Consider the following 20604-nt stretch of genomic DNA (forward strand, 5'->3'; position numbering starts at 1 on the left):
GCACCCCCGGCGGGGGAGCACTTTTCCTCTTTTCCGCAATTCTCCTCTTGCCCAACTCTTTATGTGAAGGCGTATCTCCACCAATATCAGCCCCCCCTCGGCCAGGGCTGTCCCTGGTCGTGGCTCCCAAGGCCTTGAAGTGGCTTCCATCTGAGGAGAGGCCCACGGTTGCCAAGGACGTCGTGGGCCAGACAGACGGAAGCTCCTTATCCCTCGGGCTGACTGTTCTCTGCCGTCGCCACACCGCGTCAAGGGCAACTTGAACGAAGTTTGAGGAGGCCACGGGTAGTCGAACTGCTCCTGTTTGGACATTTTTTCCCCTCCTCAGCCGGCAACGCTGTGGCTTTTTCCTTACCGGATTGGAGAGGGGACAAATGCCTTCTAGATCACCTCATGTCTGCCACGGTTTATAGTTACGTGACTTCCGCCGCTATGTGCCTTAGAGGGACAGCAAGGACACAGGCACTGCTCCCATTTTACAGCTGGGGAAACTAAGTTCAGATAAGGAAAGAAGTTCTGGTCGTCAAGTTGACCGAGCCAATCAGGCTTCCTTCTAGAAATAATCAAGCCTTTGACCAAATGGTTCACGCGCAAACATATTCTCTCTCTCTGTCTCTCTCTCTGTCTCTGTCTCAGACACACATACTCACACATTCACACAAACGCTGCTGTTCCCCAGGGGACTTCGTATGGTTTCCCTGGTCTGGTTTTACTCATGATACTTTCCTACTTCCTGGCTATAAATATACCAAGGTCAAACCTGTCTCTTAGTTTCACTCTACCAGCCAAATGAGCAGTTACTCCGAAATGAGACAGCAGGGAGCCGCCAGCCAAGGGAGAGGCAGCAGATTTGCTCCGTCCTGGACAAAGCCAGCATTTTCTTTGTGTTTGGCCTTTTGGATGCAGCCGCGAGAGCGCTGTCCAATGAAGCCAAGTCCCATCACCCACTCTTGGTCCCCCAAAGGCATGGGCTGGGCAAGCACTTCAGATCCCACCTACCACAGACGGGCGGAGGCCGGGCCCCCTCATTGCAAGCCACGAGCCCAGCTGAGAAAACCCACTTCAGCCTTTTCAGCGGGGGCTTCAACCCTACCCCAGAGAAGCCACCTCTTCTAACTCCCCGTCTCCCTCTTAACGCACATACAGAGCAAATTCTTCCTCCCTTCCTCGTAGGCTTCAAATCAATGTTTCTTTCATTACTGTTGTTGTTTTGAATTAAAATACAGCCGTACGGTACCGTTGTTACATAGTCGTGATATTAGCGAGCACTCGCTGAACGCTTGCTACGTACCCAGTGCCCTGCACTCATGTTTGCATATAATCTTCTCAACAGACCTAGACAAGTTAAGTTTCAGCAATACTCTGTAGCCACGGTCCTCAAACTGTTTGGTCTCGGGAACCCTTTACCACCCTTGAAAATGTCTATTATGGAAACCTCCGGAGGGCTTCCGCTCACGTGGGTTCCATCTTTCAAATGCCCTGTCTTAGAAATGAAACCGAAGCAGTTTTAAAACCTGTTCATTCACTTAAAAATAGCAATAATAAACTTCCTGCATGCTGACATAAATACCACGTTTTCACGAGAGAGGACTATTTCTAAAACGCAGCGGTGGCGAGAGTGGTCCTGTTTCACGGGTTTGTGCATCCCTTCGGTGCCTGGCTTCGGGACCGAGTTCTCATTTCTGCTTCTGAAATCGTGGTGCAGCTCTCTGGTGAAGCCCGTGGGAATCCACCACACACTTGTGAGACAGCACCGGGAAAGAGGCAAATAATGCCCGAGTGTTGTTTTCCAAGAGCCTCGACTTCCCAGAGGCCACCCTAAAAGGTGGAGGTTTCTCCCCTCGGCGCAATGGGAAGCCGCAGAAGGGGTGAAGTAGGGAGTGACGTGCTCCGAGCTACGGGTTGGGATGGGTGCTGTGTCAAGAAGAAACAGAGGGGGGACAAGGGTGGGAGCAGAGGGACCGATTGGGAGGCTCTCAGAATAGTCAGGGCAAAGAAGAGGGGGCCCTGAGCCAGGAGGCTGACAGAGATGCGGCTGGGTTCCAGAGAATGCTGAGTGCGTGGCTCCATGGGCCCAAAGGGGAGACGTGTGGGAAGGGAAGGAAACCTCTAGTGCCACACTCAGAGGGGCCCAACACTGCCAAAGGACTTGGGGGAAGTGCCTCCCTGGATGCATGGCTGGCTGCACCTGCCATGTCCTGGGCTATGCTCAGAGCTTAGACATCAGACGGTGGGCTGGCCTAGGCCAGAGAGAGGGGCCTGCCCTTCCGGGAGCAAGAACAGGACAAGCAGAGCCTCAGTGCTCCCCTCTGTGCAGCATACCAAGGCCCCGGAGAATGTGGCCAAACTCGTGCCCATGCACCCTCCGGATGCTGGAGTTGGCATAGCCATGGGCACACAGAGGCCACAAAGCCAGGAACCAGCACCTTCACAGGCCCTGCTTGGAACACCTGCTTTCTCCAGCCCAGAAAACTAACGCAGTTCACGGCTGTACTGACCTGTGCCCACCCACCCCGCGCCCCCCCCCCCGCCGCCCTGTTTTAGTACCCCAACCACTGCCAGCCCCCTAGGCCCCTTCATGCTCCCCCAGCGGTCAGTGCCTAAGGGAGCTGCCCATGGTGTGGTGGATTGCATTATCAGCCCCATTCTTCCCTTCCATACATGTAGCCTCGCCATTCGGGAATGCTCTTCCCCGCCCCTTGGCTTCAGGCTTAGCGGTGTGGCTTTGTGTTGGCCACGGACATATGGACAGAGGAGCCATTGTGCCAACTCCAGGCCTGGGTCTTGAGAGTTTTGCATGTTTCCACTTACTCTTTCGTAGCCCTGTCATTATCGATAGAAGAATCTAGTGCCAGGTCATTGTGGCCCCTTAGCCTGGGACCTGGGATGGACCACCTTGGAATAAAATCAGCTCAACCAATGCTCACAGACCTACAGCCTGAAACTGAACCATCCCAGTTAACCCGCAAATCTATGAAAATAGATGTTTATTCTTAAACGCTCCTGATGGTTTTCCAGGGTTTTTTGTTACACAGTGATAGCTAGCTCATACACCTGTTTCCTCACCTACAGTCTCTTTAAGACTGAGTTATATGAAGGCTGGGACCGCATTTATTTTCCATCTTGTTTCCCAAGAGCCTAGCTCACCGCAATTATTTAATAAGTGTTTTTTGAACATATGAAGGAATGTACAGATGCCCACCTAGACTATTCCAGGAAACCTCTAACCCGAGGATGGTCACAGAAAAGTCTAAATAAAGAATACCTACTAGGTACCCCCAAGGGCATGCCCATCCACCCAGGGTTGGGCCAGCATTAGGCCAGCCCTCAAAAACAGTCAACGGGCCAGGCAACAGCCATTGGGATTGTATTTAGCTGTCCCTTGACCGAATTGGTATCCTTGGCAACCTTCCCATGGTTCAGAGCAAACAGCCTCTGTTAGGGGCAATCCCTAATGATTACTGGCCATTCTGTGCCCCACATCACCCTCTCTGAAGTAGACAGTATATTCCTATATACTGAATGCTTATGCTCCCAACAAAGTTCATATACTGAAACCCTAATCCCCAGTGTGGTGGTGTTAGGAGATGCAGCCTTTGGAAGGTGATTCCATCATGAGGGTGGGGCCCCCACGCATAGGATCAGTGCCCTGAGACACAAGAGTTTGCTTCCTCTCTCTCTGCCATATGAGGACACAGCAAGAAGTTGGCCAACTATGAACCAGGAAGCCCGTCCTCACCGGACACTGAACCTGCTGGTGCCTTGATCTTGGACTCCCCAACCGTAAGAAATAAATCTCTGCCGTTTAACCTCCCCAGTCTACCATAGTTTGTTCTAGAAGCCCAAACCGAATGAGACACGTGGAACAGCCAGCATCCCGAGAGGATCCCATTGGTCGTAAACGGAAGGAGATGGAAGGAGACCAAGTGAGGCCCTACTGAGAAGCAGAGGGAGGCTGGGGTGGCTGGTTAAACATCCTGAACTCTCCCAGAGTGACATCTCTGGATATGGGGCCATGTCCCAAGGATGTGGGATGTGGGGCCCCTGAAAGCGACAGGCTGAGTGGGGTATAGGAAGGACGGTGGAGCCTGCTATGACCAACCACCCTCACCAGCTCCATGGCATGGGGACCCAAGGCCACACCCCAGTGAATGCATGGAGCCCTCTGCTGAGGGTCAGCAGCCTAGACGGGGGCAGGGTAGGTGGACCCCGACTCAACTTAGGGCTCTTTTCTCTTTCCTGCTGCCTGTGACCTCTCAGATGTCCAGGAGCACAGAGGAGATGGACAGCCCCAGCTTCACCTGGAATGTTCGATGTTATTACTGTTCCTGGAGACGAGGCCCCTTCCAGTCCAGGGAGGGGACCTCAGAGAGCCAGAGAAGTTGTTAGATCGTTCCTCTGTGGGGGAAAGCACATCTGAACCATGACCATGAAAAAGCTCCACTGTTTCTGGAAACAAGGTTAGGGGGAACGCTTATAAATTACCTCGCTACCTGAAGGGCAACCCCAGATCTTTTAAAGGAGGCTGGGAAATAGCCCTTGTCAGTTTCCTCCGGGTTCGGGATTGTGTCTCTATTTTAAGCAAACGAACACTAACTACCATGTCGAACCCGGATCTATGAAGACAGAGTTAACTGGGCTCAAATTATGAACGAATCTGGCCGTTTGGTGCCGTGCAGCTGCAGGCAGAGCTGGGAAGCGGGTCCCAAAACAGCATCTTCCTGTCCAACGCCAAGAGCTGTCGGGTTAAGCTGCTCAGCTCGCACAGAAGCAGCTGAGCAGTGCAGACACAACCCCACACTGGCAACAGAAAGGGGTCCCCCAGAATTCAGTCTTCCGGAAAGAGGATGTCACCCACAGCCCTACCTCCTCCACAGAAAGGCTGTTGGTTTTGGCTTCAGCCAATGACCCAGCGCCACGAGGCCCCTGGGCCTCCGTGTGCTCACCAAGAACCTGGAGGTCATGCTGAACTCAGAAAAACTCCCCTCACGTTGGGCTTATGTCTCGATTCTGAGTTTCAGAAGCTGGGAACCAAATGACATAATGGAAGGGCGAGATCCGAGCGCTTATTATCCCTGAGCCTGTTGTCCGTGCAGCAGATGCCACACAGAAGTCACCCACAGAAGACGTATTAGGAAGGATGTCACCCCCTGTTAAAGCAGCACATTGTGTCCTGCGAGGGCCGGTGCAGTAAGTGGGAACGGACATTTCGATTTAAAGCTCCAGTAACTTGCAGGTAACGTTTCAAGGATGTTCGGAGCACAAGAGGCAAAGGAAGAAGACTGAGGGACAGAGATTAACCCCTTCGCCTCCACTGCACATTGGCCGTGACCATCTCAGCTACAAATAAGGGCAGAAGGCACCGCCAGGAAAGAGGGGGTGGGTGTTAAGAGGTTTCCATACCTTGGGACCAAGGCTAGGCGTGGTCACAAATAATTCTCATGCAAGAACACGCTGCACGATGTATGTATTCCTTCAGACTTCCATTAACCGAAACAAATATTTATTAACTGTCCAATCTGATCAAAGATAAACATTGAGTACCTGTGTGAGGCTCAGCCCGGGTCCTCAAAGAGCCGAAGACAAAGCCAACCCACTTAAACGAGTTAGAGCGGTCAGAGACAGCAGACTGAAAGAGCTAATGCAAAGGCGAATCAGAGGCCCGAGGTCCAGGGGCCTGGGGCAGGCGATTCAGCCTCTCTGGGCTGCTCTCACAGAAGCAATCTAAGTCCTCACCTAGCTATAATACACCACGCTTCTAAATATCCCAAGCCAGCTGATAGCAATAAAAGCTCACGTGTACAGGGGAAGAAGAGCAGAGATAAGAAAAGGCAGAAAGACAGGTCGGGAGAAGAACTGAAAGAACCCTCTGAAGGCCCTGGGCTCTGATCGAACAAGGACACGAAAACCAGAGTCAGTTTGCTACCCAGCTGAACCCTGGACCAAACCCAAGGTGTACTGGCCTACAGCTAAGACTCACTGGAATGATGCCTTTTCTCCGGGCTGTGTTTATCAGATGCTGACAACAATCCTGCAAGATAAAACAAGGAGTATTCACCCATTTCACAGATGGGAAGCTGAGCCCGGCAGCCCAGGAGCTGGCCCGCCGCTGATGGTTGAATCCCCCTTAGACAGCCTCACCAGGGAACCCAAGAGCCCTATTTTGAACTGAATCCCAAAATACAGATTTTTTTTTGGAGCCTAAAGACCTTCTAAGACTGCTGAACCAAGACATCAAAATACTCTCCGAACAGAACTGTCCTTTCATCCATTTCTGGAAACTTCTATAGATAGGACCACCACATAGCCCTTTGCCTGAGGGTAGGGGCAAGCCCCCGAGGTCAGCTGGGAGAAAAAAAAAGCCCCTCATCAATCAGTACAAGGAGGCCAGCCGTCCACCGGGCTAGAATCCCTGCTGTTGGGATGGCTTTTTTCAAACCCAGGGTATAAAACGAATTAGGTCTGCAGGAATATTGAACTGCAAGATGGGGCACACACACACACACACACACGCATGCGCGTTCCGTTGAAGCTTCACTTGGGAACCACATACCCACAGAAGATGTATGGACGAACCCATGTAGGGAAGATTCAGAATCATGCACTCTGGATTCTTGGATCATGGACTAAGGAACTTTATTGTTTTTTAGGTTTACTTATTTATTTTTGAGAGAGAGAGAGCACGAAAGAGAGAGAGAGAGAGAGAGAGAGAGAGAGAGAATCCCAAGCAGGCTCTGCACTGTCAGCACAAAGCCCAACCCAGGGCTTGATCCCACGAAGTATGAGATCACGACCTGAGCCGAAACCAAGAGTCAGAGGCTTAACTGACTGAGCCACCCAGGCACCCCCCGCAAGGAGCTTCAAAGAGCCTCTAATGCCTCCTTCATTCTGGGAAAGAGGAAACTAAGGCCCAGAAAGGTCGAATGACTTTCTCAAGGTCAAAGAGCTCGTGTTCAAGTTCATTGTCAGCCTGCCTCTCCAAACCGCAGGCCACAGCCTTCCCCTTTATGGAGCTAAGAAGAGCCGACTCCCCCTGCTCTTGCAGCCCCGCTCAGCAGGGGGTCGCCATCAGCAGCCCATCAACACTGAGCTCTCCCAGGGGTCATGGCACACCTTCCACCATGGAGGTGAGCAAGGACTGGGGAGGGGGGGATGAAGAGCAGGGCTGGGAGAGGGGATGCCAGGAAACAGACTCCCTGGGAAGGGAGTTGAGACGGGGTGGAGTAGAGGCGTGCACCCCAGAGGAGGCTCAACGAAGTGAGGGGCTGGGCCGTCTGAGCGGATACACCAGCTGGGCACAAACGAGGTGACAAATGATCCCAGTTACACAGATTTCAAAAACAGGCGAAACTAATCTAAGGTGATCAGAGGCAGAGAAGTAATGGCCCTCGGGTTGGTAGTGGGGTTGCTTCCTGGAAAGGAGTATGAAGAAGCTGGCTGGCTTGGTGAAAATACTCTCCATCTTGATCTGGGAGGTGGCTCTGGGGGTGGATGCGAACAGGACTGTTTACTGAGCTGTGCATTTACGGAGCTGTGCGTATGTGCACGTTTTATTGGGCGTAAGTTGTGCCTCGAACAGAATCCAGTAGAAAAACAAAGAATGGATCCAATAGGGCTATCCTGTCCCTAGGAGTACCAGACACGGGGTCTCTGACTATTCATTTGGGCCGTTTTAAAGGGGGGTCTGAGCATCAGAAGGGGGAGTGGGCTCCACAGGTTTCAAGGACCCTATAACCACATCCTCACACTCTTGGTTTGGGCTGACATCTGCCCAAACCGGTTCTCACCCAACCGTCTCCTGGGGACTGTGGGTCCTGCTACTGTCCTGAGTACAAGGCTCCCTTCCTCCCTCCCTGCCCCTACCCACCCCAATCACACACACACACACACACACACACACACACAGTGGCCCCAGCTAATGCCTCCAGAACCCTCTCGGCCAGTTGCCAAGCCCTTTCCCATATCTTCCTCAGGTCCACGGTCAGCCCCAAGCCTCCTCTTGGTGTTTCAGAATTTTCCTTGCTCCATGGCCTCCCCTTGCCCAGGAGAGGGACCCACAGCCCAGGCCGGCCCACCCTTACCCAGACGGCGGCCCCTCTCCCCTGGGTACCCAGGACTCCTAGGCCCCAGCCTCGTGCCTTCTGAGACGAGATCACTCCAGGCTGGCCCGACACTTCTGCACAGCGACCCTCAGGTATGTCATGAAACCAGTATCTACAGGACAAAAGTCTCTGTGTAAACATGCTTACTTAAACACAGAATTACATGCCGCTCACCCATCCCAGATTCCACATCCAAACCACTTGGTCAAATGTCCTTGTCCCAATGCTATACACCCATGGCCCAGTGTGGTGACGCAAGTAACCATGGGCTCAAAGAACTCAGCCCCAAGGCTGCTGGGTTTGAGCACGTGACTGTGATCAAGGAGTTTCGTGATAAAGCCCAAGTGAAAAGGGCTTGCCAAGATTACACACCTGACGACGGCAACAAATCAGGAAGCCGAGAGGTAACATCTAACACGATGATGTCCTTGCCCCTGGGAGGCTGCCTCCATGGGCCGAAGAGGGAGGACATCCTGGAGCGAGCGGCATTTGAAGCGGATGACTGCAGTGAGAATATTATGGGAGCCCTTCGCCCGGGACGCGTGTTGAGTCCTCTCAGTTAATGCCGTGGGGCCCTCGCCGCCCGCCCTCCCTCAAGGCGCTTCCCCGCTCGTGGTGTCATTCGTCCTGGCTGGCTTGGGCAATGAGAACACCTGCGGGAGGCACGTACAACCAGAGGGCCGAGGGGCTCGGCGCCCCCCAACCCACACCCCACTCCCCGAAAGGCCCGCCACACCTCGCCTGGAAAGCGCTTTATGACTTTCCAATCACTTTCACATATGTTTTCTCCTCTGAGTCTTAAAACCGGGATGGGTGTTATGATTCCCATTTTATTGGTGGGAAAAACAATACAAAACCAAACATGAAATGACTCAGCAGGGCACACGGTGAGTCAGCATCCAGGCTAGGTGAGCAGGTCCGTGACATGGTGCCCAGGGCTCCAAGAGGCCAAGTCGCACGCCACAACTTTTATTTTTATTTATTTATTTTTGAGAGGCAGGGAGAGCATGAGCAGGGGAGGGGCACAGAGAGAGGGAGACACAGAATCCGAAGAGGGCTCCAGGCTCTGAGCTGTCAGCACAGAGCCCGACACGGGGCTTGAACTCATGAACTATGAGATCGTGACCTGAGCCGAAGTCAGACGCTCAACCGACTGAGCCACCCAGGTGCCCCCGTCACATATTTAAAAAGAAAAGAAAACCAATGATATGCAGGGCTGGGTGGGGGGAGGGGGAGGGGTCCGTCAGCTTCTCTTAGATGCCCCAGATTCCTCCTACCTTCCTACTGCGGGGGTTTTCCACCGAAATCCACGTTGGCCACCGTGCCCCCTGGGATTCTGAGAAAGCCTTGCCAACCTTCCCAACGATGGAAAAGCCTGGCTTTTCCTCAAGACCCCGAACGCCTGCACACAGAGCAGCCAACGATCGTGGAAGAGACGGTGACATAGCCTAGAAAGCTGTGACTCCCCGCCAGTGGAGGCGATCGCAGATTCAGGATGCACACCAGACTTTTCCACGGCTGCGTCAACAACAGCTATAGGGGAGAAATCAAGACGGTGCGGGAGGCTTTGGCCGCAGATCCCAGGTACCTAAACCAGCCAAGCTTTGGAAGGAAGCCACTTCAAATGTTCACGTTGAAACAATGCTTCGATATTTCTTTGTTTCCACTGAGATTTCCACTGAATAACAGCTGTCAACAACTCAGGAAGACGGTGGTCCGTTCCAAGTCTTTCTTCTTCGCAAGTGTTCTTTTATAAACAGCATACTGCTCTTTTCAGCAAGAGCAAAGCAAAAGGCATCCACGGTTGTTCCGAGGGGGGCAGAACATTTCCACGAACGTTCAAGCCTCTGTTTTGTGCCTCCGTCGGAGGGATCAGAGTTCCTATGTTAAGAAGACAGAGCTCGGGGCACCTGGGTGGCTGAGTCGGTTACGCCGCCGACTTCGGCTCTGGTCGTGATCTCGAGATCCGTGAATTTGAGCCCCGCGTCGGGCTCTGTGCTGACAGCTCAGAGCCTGGAGTCTGCTTCGGATTCCGTGTCTCCCTCTCTCTCTGCCCCTCCCCCACTCATGCTCTGTCTCTCTCTCCTTTAAAAATAAATAAACATTTAAAAAAATTTTTTAAAAGGACTCTTATTATTATTTTTTTTTAACGTTTATTTATTTTTGAGAGCGAGAGAGACAGAGCATGAGTGGGGGAGGGGCAGAGAGAGAGGGAGACCCAGAATCCGAAGCAGGCTCCAGGCTCCGCGGGGCTCGAAAAGATCCGCAAGATCATGACCAGAGCCGAAGTCGGACGCTTAACCAACTGAGCCACGCAGACGCCCCAAGAAGACAGAGTTCTTAAATATACTATTGAAGGAAGTGGATATTTGAAGCACCTTCTATTATCTTCTAGAAGCCTCCTTTGGTTTCTACAAAAGTTTCAGTGGAGTAAATGGTGCTTACCAGGGGTTGGGAGGAGGGGGGCGGGGGGGTTGGTAGTTCATGGGGGCAGAGTTTTCAGTTTGGGAAGATGAGAAAGTTCTGGAGATGGAGTGGGTGATAGCACAGCAATATGAATGCCCCTGAGGCCACTGAACTGCACACCTCAAAATGGTTCAAATAAGGGGCACCCGGGAGGCCTAGTTGGTTAAGCGTCCGACTTCGGCTCAAGTCACGATCTCACGGTTTGTGGGTCCGAGCCCCACGTCGGGCTCTGTGCTGACGGCTCAGAGCCTGGAGCCTGCTGCGGATTCTGTGTCTCCCTCCCTGTCTGCCCCTCCCCCGCTCGCTCTCTGTCTCTCAAAAATAAATGTTAAAAAAAAAAAAAAGCTTTTTAAAAAATGGTTCAAATGGTACATCTGATGTTAAGTGTATTTTACCACAATAAAAATCATGCCTAGAAAGCGTCCACGAAAGTTTTAAAAACTGTCCGCATGCTGAAAAGAATCCAAAAGGTTTTACACGTGTATGCTCCTGTTCTGCTTCCTAGTTAAAACCAGCCTGTCTGGATGAGTTTACTGATTATTAACTCTGCATTCAAAACTCCTGATTCGCTGAGCACCCCAGGGAATAACCCAGCGCCCCCCGCCCCAGGCCAGTCCTGTGTGGGAGCCCCCAGCCCCCGCAGCGCAGCTCTGTTCCGGAACCTTCCTCCTGCGTAGAACTCTCTAGACATTGTCTCACCTGTCCTTTCCTCTGGATAGCTCTGTCCTCCCCACAGGGCTCAGGCGACCTGACTATGAGGTCGCGGTGAAAAGTCAAGAACCAGTTCTTCGAACTCTCTGCTCCGCTAGCCAGTCAAGTGGTTCCAGACAAATGTTTTGAAGAGGAAAACAGGCAGCCAAGCGCGCCAGCGTCCTGAGTCAGCCCCATGGGTCGGCTGACAGGCTGGACCACGGCTCAAGGGCCCGGTTCTGGGCACACGTCCCTCAGCCGGTGTCCAGAAGGAGCACCCTAGGGGACTCACCAGAAGGGCACGTGGCAAAGGACAATGAAACAGGAAGCCCGGACATTCCTGGAAGGACCTCTGCTTTCTACTTCCACAAGCCTTCTTTCTTCCTTCCGCTCAGATTTTGAAACAGTGCCTTCCAAGTCACGTTGCCATAGGATGAGACAGATCGCCTTTTCCAAGGCACCTTCCTAGAGATCTCTTGCCTATCCCCAACAGCCCTGCCAGGGTTCTGACCGACTGGAGAGATAAGGGCACTGAGGCTCAGAGATGTTAAGTAACTTTCCCCAGGTCACACAGCTGGTGAGTGGCAGGGCCAGAATCGAACCCGGATCCGCCTCACCGCAAGGCCACACCACGTCCGCAAAGAGAAGTGAAACGTGGAGCGCTCGCACGGGGGCTGCGTCCATTTATGACACCGAAGATCTGGGGCCTTGAAAGACTCTGCGCAGCTGTTGGAAACGCTCTGTTCTCAGAACCGAAGCCGTCCCAGACGCCAAACGCTTCGTGGCCCCTTGCGCAGTCCCCGGCACCTCGGAGGCCCCCAGGAACCATGGCGGGTCATGGAACGGAGTCAAGGGCTATTTGCGTTAGTTGCTTGGATGTGGCCCCATTCAATAATTCGGTGAGCGGGCGAAGAAACCACATGAAAGAAATGAGCACATCCTTTGGAAGACTGCTTGACAGAATACGACAACACCAAGGCATCAGGCTTCCCCTAAAATTAGAGCCGCCATACGGTACTAATAACACCGTCTGGGCTCAGGCAAAGCGCTGGTCTGGCCGCGTTGGCAGCGTCCCTTCAAGAAGTACCTTGCCACCGCATACCTGGGTAATCACGGGCGTAGATGCCCGCAAGGCCCTGGCCAGCCCTTGCCCTGCAAGGAGGAAGTACCTTCGCGTGGGCTGGAGCGCAGCTCAGCACGGGGTCTGCACTGCACCCTTCTGCTCCCAGGGAAGAAAGAACGGCCCTCCTGGCCGCGGGAGCGGGTGGTAGTAAGCCAGGTCGGGAACACTGATCAAAGGCCCTTGTCGGAGCGGGAGGAGGCCCAGCTCAAGGGTTCTGCAGCCTTCTCTTGCATTCAGGCAGGCTGTTTTCACAGCCCCAGGCCACAGGTATCTGCACCAGCCTCCGTGGCCCTTGAGTTTGGAAACCCTCCCAAATCACATCCGGGAACAAGCAAAAGAATTGACCTTGAGCGGTGAGGTTTTGAAAAATATTTCCAATTCAGAGGTTCTCCAGCTCCGTGGTGCATTCGGAATCCCCTGGAGGCTGTGTGAAAACAGATTGTGGAGGCTGCCCCCAGGGCTTCTGAATCAGTAGTCCTGGGTGGGGCCCGGGATCCACATCTCCTAAGCCCCAGAGGAGCTGCTGAGGCCGCTGTCCCAGGAGCCACACTTTGGGAACCGCTGTTCTCATTATTTAAAGAGAATGATTTAAGGGCATGAGAACGTTGCTCTGAATAACAAGGATATTATTATCAAATGCCTCCCGTGTGCCAGATACTTCGCTGCCTTTGATATTTACAACACTCCTGCCAAGAAGGAATTAATATCCTGCTTTGCAGACTAGGATTCTGGGACTCGGGAGTTCAGGGACATGCCTAACGTTGCACAGCTAACCACCAGCAGAGTGGAGATTTTAACCGAGGTCAGAGAGACTAGAAACTCTCTTTCTCTCCACCTTCTTTCACTGCCTGTCTGGTGAACCGGGGGCAGGCACTGGAGGGGGGCGGGGGCGGGAGGAAGTTACATGCCAAGCAGGGGCATCCGGCGTGATGATGGGCACCTGACAAAGCCGTGTGCCAGGCAAGCCTATAGACCACCCAGCTCGGCCACCTGCAAACGAGTCAGCCCCCCGTGGAGGGTGTGAGGGTCACAGGCACCAACAGAGGACGTGGACTCTAAACTGTCCCAGTAGAGAGAGAACACCTATCCTTGGAGAGACACGGTGCCTTCCATCTGAATTACACTATCTCTGAAGATCCTCTCCTGCTGGGATGGGAAGGACGCTTGGGTCCGTGGTTGAGTGCACTTGAGAGAAGAAGGGACCGTGTTGCCCATGTGCCTTTGCCAACTCAGAGAAGGAGAGGGAGGGAGCACAACCACCATTTACTGAGCATCTACTGTGAACCAGACGACTTCTTGTACCAACTGTCCGTTTTAGGGCTAAGGAGACGGAGGTGCAGAGAGGTTAAGTGACTTGCCCCAGGCCGCACAGCAAGCAAAAAAACTGGCAGATGGGACTTAAACTCAGGTGTCCAAGAAGACAGAGCTTGCACTCACCCCCTGACTGACACGCAGGATCTCAGGGGCAAAGTGGGTCCTAAAAATCCCTGGAGTCTGGCTCCTTCATTAGATAACTGCATTAAACTCATCAGACTTCAGCCAGGTTCTTTGGTTCCCAGGGATAACCAGCCTAAACATGAGACTCCTCCCATTAAGGAATTCCAGAAAAGCTCTCTATGGAGTCTCTAGCCTGAATTTCCAACGTCACCTCTTCCCCCAAAAGGTTCTCCCCTAACATGCGAGAACATCCCAACACCTTCCTGCCAGTGGGAGTTTAGTGAGATGGGAGCTCTTACCGAATCTGTGTGGATTGCAGGTCGGTGAGGCCAGGCCACAGGCAAAGGGCCTCCCTCTTTATGTGCTCTCCCTGTCTGCTTTCCAGCCGAGAGAGGGCTTTCCTCTCTCTCCCCTGGGCCATGGTGGAATCTGAGCTGGGGACCTCAGCTCTGCAGAACTTGTAACAGGAGAGAGCCCCCCACAGTCACAAAACACTGATCCAGGCGGAGCAACAATGCAGAACCACGCCTGTGCCCCAACCGCCAACACAGCTGTGCATTGTGTTGTCAGGTTCCCACTGGGTGGCGGCCCACTCCCCCACCGACCCCCCGAAAGGAGCCGGCCAGGCCCTGCACAGACACCCACTGGGCTCCAAGTCAGCTTCCGCTGCACTGTCTCAACCGCATATAGGCCTGAGGACATCAACCAGCTCCTGGAGGAATCATCGAGCCAGTCAGCAGAAATCCAAATACCTCCATGCTTCCGAGTGTAGGGAGAGCCTCCCAACGTCCATCGGCGCCCAACACAGACATTGTCACATTTCCCTACACTGACCTGATCAGGATTTCTGCCAGCTTAAACGCCCAGGCAACAGCAGGTGGGGGAAACAGACTCTGAGGCTCACTGTGGCTGCGGTCTCCTACCGCTGAGTATTGTGTCTTGCCTTGTTTGATAACAAGCTGTTGTATGTCTCAATGTAAATACAATCTAAGGCGGCATATGGCTCGCAAGGCACCATTGACGACTCTCCCCGTGCGCCAGCTTTCTGCTCTGCGAGGCTCGCTGCCCCCACAGTGCAGCCGTCGGGGTCCACCTTCCCTTGGTGTCAATCTGCCTGCCGAGGCTCCCGCTGACGCTAACGGAAGGGAAGCGTGCGGGGCCTGGGGAGACCGGGCTCCGGCACGGGGCGCTACACGAAGTCAAGCAACTGTCCAAAGTGAAATACTGAAGTGAGTCGGCTGTTCCGCAAGATGTTTTTGGCTAAGGCCACTTAAAAATGAGACCCAACCAAAACATCTGCGACACCACAGAAACGGGGTATCCTTGCAAAGGACCGCACGACCGTTCGACTTAATCTATTCTCAGTGTGGCGTTAGACGCACCTAATGTCACCAGGCACAGAGCTCAGTTTACGGAGGAGACACATGAATCGCAGGAGTTGTTACGGTCACGCGTTTTCATCGTGAGAGCCTTGGGACCTTCTCAAAGTGTGAGGCTGCCAGGTGATTGGAGGGACTGGGGCCAGCAGGGCCCGGCAAGGCTGGTCATGGCATCCTGACCTGAGAGCATCATGGCTCTCCCTCGTAAGCCTCTGTTACACGGACACCCACCAGAAATGTTGTGTGGGCCTTGCCATCTACTCCCGCCTTCGTTATTTCTTTCTTTTCTTTTCTTTTTCTTACTTTAGAGACAGAGAGAGAGAGAGAGAGAGAGAAAGAGCGGGAAAGGAGCAGAGAGAGAAAGAATCTCAAATAGACTCCATGCTGTCGGTGCAGAGGCCGACACAGGGCTCGATCCCACAACCCTGGGATCATGACCTGAACTGAAACCAAGAGTTGGACGCTCAACTGACTGAGACTCCCAGGCGCCCCTGCATTCATCTTTTTTTTTTTTTTTTTTTTAACTTTGCCCATATGCTCTCTCTCTAGTTTGGAATGTCTGTCTCAACCTGTCAGACCCTCAGGAACGAGAATTTCAAACCCCTTCTCCATATCTTTTGCTTTGTATTCTCGGGGATTGAGGGAGGCAGGGAAGCTCCCAGGACAACCATCATCAGCCAGGAGAAGGAATCCGGAGTCCAGGTGAAGTTATCGGGTGGATAGAGCTCAGGATCTGGGGGGAATGAAGATACAGTAAATGGGAAGCCAGGTTAAGGGCACAGAAGGTGAAAGCCAGGTCAGCCGTGCCTCAGACACAGTCTGGATGAAGACCCACGGAGCGGGTTTCTGAGTGTGAAAAGAGGCCCTAATGGTTTAAAAATGCCTGGCCTGTCACCTTCTCACTGTAGTGCCCAGCTGGCTGGTTAACCCTTCGTGTCCAGCCTGTCTGCCCTGCCGGACCTACGGCTACAGTAACGCACCTGATAAATACCAACAGCCCTGACTGGAGTCCTGCGATTATCTCCCCGTATTTCAGTGGAACATAATATTGAAATACAATATTTATTTTTTGCTTGCACACAGAATATTCTGGTTCAGCTTTGCAACCAACAACTACAAAGATGACAACACAGAACCGTAACCATACCTGTGAATTCCACCACAGAAGCACGGTCGGGAATCGGCACAGAGCACCCCCCTTCCCACTACTGGCTGGAGCTAGGCTAACCTGGGGATGAGAGTCTAACGCGGGGTGAGAGCAGATGCCCTGCTGCATTCAGGAAGCCCGCGGGGTGCAGCCCAGCCTTGCGATAGCAGGGCAGAAGCATCCCAGAAAGAAAGCGTGCCTCTGTCCAAGGCCTACCCATCATGCAACTTCATGCAAACCACAAAGGATACTTTTATTCCCGGCCGACTGTACAACCTTGACTTCAACTCTAATGCCACACTGCTCCAGGAAGCAACCAGGATAGAAATGAGCCATGAAGCAGGCCAGGCCTCCAGAAAGTGCCCTGTCCAGAACCTCCCACCCCCCAGAAGTGAGCAGGGCAGAGCCACCAGAGGGTAAGAAGAGCCACCAGCCAAGTAGGAAACCCTTTCTGGGATCTTGCTGTGTTTGAGTGCTGTTGGCATTCCCGGTAGACTGAGGGGGTTAAGATCCTGTCCTGAGACCCAAGGCTTAGACAGCCCCACACTCACAAGAGCAAAAATGTTGCTAATGTTCACACGCCCCTCCCCCCCCCCCCCCCCCAGCCACTGGGGATCCAGTGCTCAGGGCTGAAAAAGCCTCACTCATCACCCTAATGTCCACTCCTGTTCCCAACACAGCTCGGGCCCCAGGCAACAGCTTCTCCATGGCTTCTCTGTATCTTGTGTCCTATGTCTTTGGGAAAAAAGAAAAACTCACCGTCTGCAAGACATGAAGGTCTGTGGGTCGTACTGTGGCTGCAGAGACAAGGCAAGATGGTATTCCAGAGCGCAGGGAGGATTTGACCGGCAGACGCATGCAGGGGAGAGAAAACACAAGCAAATTAACCGGTCAGCTCTTTCCCCTCCGACCCTCCACTTCCCAGGAGAACTACTCACCCATTTCCTGGCTTCAACTCCTGGTCCTGTAGCTACTGGGGAATTACCATGATATTTGCACCAACATGGCAGCTGAGAAACGTGATGATGCGCCTCACAATTCCTGTCACCCTCAACCCCGTGTCTGTGTGGGTCTAAACAGTCCATGTGTGATGCATGATATGGATCCCTTCTGTTAGCCACTGGGTGAGAGTCGGAAGCTAGCAATACGAAGCATGATCGGCATGAATATTTAATCAGATTTCAGCTTTTAGAAAATTAAACTTAAAATTCAGTTTTCTTTAAATAATTTTGTCATACCATTTTCCACATTTATTAATTATAATCTGTGTTTTTCCCCTTCCCGTTTTAATTTTTATATTTTATGGGAAAAAGTAACTTTCTTTGAAAATACATATGAAAAATTAATTTTGATATTTTTACATGTACTTCACACTTTTTATGAAATACACCCACGTGTTGCATATTTTAAATACACTTACATTTTTTGAATCCTTGAGCTCACTGCCGTCGACAGAACAAACTTATGTGAACACGTTTGCAACAACGACAGAATTCGTGACCATGCTGAGCCGAAGACAAAAATTTAAGGAAATAAACGTGAAATAATTACAAATTATGCGCCTTCATTTTGTTAGTCATTCAAACAGAACAAAGGAACATTTAAGCACGTGTAGTAATAGTTAATGCGGCCGCTTTGGGACAGCTGCCAAACTTTGGTCATGTACAAATCACAGCTTTACACGTTTTTCAGTTGTCCTTATGAACGTGTGGGTTTTTTTTTTTTTAAGTTTATTTATATTTATTTTGAGAGAGAGAGAGAGAGCGAGCACAGGTAAGGGGCAGAGAGGGGGAGAGAGAGAATCCCAAGCCGGTTCCATGCTGTCAGCACAGAGCCTACTTTGAATCCTCTATACCCTCCCCCTGCCCCTCCCCTGCTCACGCGAGTGTGCACTCTCTCTCTCTCTCAAAAATAAATAAAGATTAAAAAAAAAAAGTAAGAAGACAGAGCATATTTTATTTAACCGTTGGTAGGCTGATTTATATTCTTAAATACTGGGACACACGATGGTCCCCAATTGTACCTGTCCGGAGCTCTGCTAACGCCCAGAGTTAAGCCCACAAGTCTGGAGAGGATTTGGCCACACGCATTTACAAACACGGAAGACAGACGCCATTATACATTTTCCCTTATTTTTAAAAAAAATTTTAATGTTTATTCATTTTTTTAAAATTTTTTTAACATTTATTTATTTTTGAGACAGAGAGAGACAGAGCATGAACGGGGGAGGAGCAGAGAGAGAGGGAGACACAGAATCCGAAACAGGCTCCAGGCTCTGAGCCATCGGCCCAGAGCCCGACGCGGGGCTCGAACTCACGGACCACGAGGTCGTGACCTGAGCCGAAGTCGGATGCTCAACCGACTGAGCCACTCAGGCGACCCAATGTTTATTCATTTTTGAGAGAGAGAGACAGAGCGTGATCAGGGGAGGGGCAGAGAGAGAGGGAGACACAGAATGTGAAGTAGGCTCCAGGCCCTGAGCTGTCAGCACAGAGCCTGACTCGAGGCTCAAACCCACAAACCGTGAGATCATGACATCAGCTGAAGTCAGACGCTTAACCGACTGAGCCACCCAGGTACGCCTTACACGTTCTCCTTCAAATAACCACCTCTAAGTAACTTCAAAACACCTCCAGCTTTTGTTCATAAGAATTTCTTTGGGCCTTTACAATAACTTTTCTCGCCATCTTGCCGAGTAAAGCACCCCAGGACACGGCTCAGTGCCCGACACAGAGATCTCCCGTAAATATTTGTTGACCGAGCGCACTTTACCGACCACGGATTGTGCTCTGGCTTCGACCCCTCTATGCTGCCCGCACCTCATTCATTACCCGTAGGAAGAGAACACGAAACCTCAGCAGAATGTGAATGAATCCCGGATGGTTCAGTCGACAGCTTGTAAATCCCCCCGAAAGGAACTGTGACTTCCATTTCACTCATGTGTCACAATCGGACACCTACTGTAAGCTGTCACCATCACCCTCAGGCACGGGTGGTGCCACCTCTGCCGAAACGGGGGTCCCGACCGTCGTACTGTGACATCTCTTGGACGGCCTGCGTCACAGGGCACTGGAGCCACAGAGCCTTCCCCTCATTTCGGGAAGAAAAAGAACGGCCGCGTGTGCAGCTGTGCTATGTCACCGAGCACGTCCCCAAGAGGACGTGAAGAGGCTGTAGGCGGAAGCAGAAAGCAACACAACAACCCAAGCTGGAGAAAAATAGCTGAGCTTCACGTCGAGAGATGATGCATTTTCAGCCGGCCACACGCTGTGCACGGGTTGCCGATGGCTCACGCTCAGATTGATCTGGAAGCGACGGAACCACCGGGTAATTTCACCAGGCAACGAAACACGCCAAACCACTGTTTTCTTATCTGCACAAAACAGATGCATTTCTCCCAAACGGCCAAGAATGGCACTGTCTTTGCCCCCAAAGCCGTGCTTCCCAAGATCTTGCACAAAAGGGCACACATACAAAATCGTATTTGTGTGGGCACCCCCAGGGGTAGATGGGAGGCTGTTGCTCAAAGCAGAAAATGATCAGCTGGGGATCTTTGGTTACACATGCTCCTTCCTGACCCCCGAAGAAGGCCAGCGCGGCAGGGGGGCGGGGGGGGGGGGGAGTCGCACTGTATTGGCACAGCCGAAACCCGTTTGACATGCCTCAGTCCATCATGAAGTCCCAAAAAGTCAATGGAGAGAGGTCCTTTGTAATTCTAGGATGCAAGGCTCACCAGGGGAGGGGATTAGGAAGGACCCGCCAGGAATTATGTGAGGAGGCACTGCCTTCTTGGGCAAGTGCATGGCCAAGCACAGCCCTGTCCTTTGTAGGAAAACAGGATCCATGGTAGAAAAGCATAAGAGAGGCCCTGAGAGGCTTTATTCCGGGCCTCTTCTTTGCCCAGCCCGAACGAGCTCCTGCACATTCTCAGATTCTCTGCTGAGCTCTGCCAATTCTCCCTCGACTGAAAGAATGGGGGCGCCCTTGTTGGTGGCTGTGCCATCCTGAGACACTGCCTGGAGAGCCCCAGAAAGTAGGTGCTCCTAAATTCATAGCAAGCCTCCGGAGTGGCCCCAAAGGTGACCGATTACAAGTGTTGATTAAATTGCGCTTCTGAGCAAACCTTGAGAGGGTAAGACAAAAATAATGCCTGAAAAGCATTTTTATGTCCTGATTAAAAGTCAGGCATGCAGTGGATCAGACACCCAGAGCAAATCAGTTTTTAAAACTCCCCTCTCTATGCGGCCAAGTTATTCATCT

At 52.2% G+C, this 20604-nt stretch overlaps 1 long non-coding RNA gene across 4 annotated transcripts in view; it reads right to left on the bottom strand.

Annotated features, from left to right (window-relative positions):
• LOC131492554 (uncharacterized) overlaps window positions 1-20225 on the bottom strand; it is a 70474-nt gene extending 50249 nt beyond the window's left edge. For 2 of the 4 annotated variants that reach the window (XR_009252128.1, XR_009252131.1), the window contains exon 1: window positions 17104-17750. This is a non-coding gene — a long non-coding RNA (uncharacterized LOC131492554). The other 2 variants (XR_009252129.1, XR_009252132.1) reach the window with 2 other exon arrangements.
• Between the last annotated feature and the right edge of the window lie 379 nt (window positions 20226-20604).

Source organism: Neofelis nebulosa, chromosome 13 (assembly GCF_028018385.1).
Source record: "Neofelis nebulosa isolate mNeoNeb1 chromosome 13, mNeoNeb1.pri, whole genome shotgun sequence".
In the NCBI taxonomy this organism is placed as follows: Eukaryota; Metazoa; Chordata; class Mammalia; order Carnivora; family Felidae; genus Neofelis; species Neofelis nebulosa.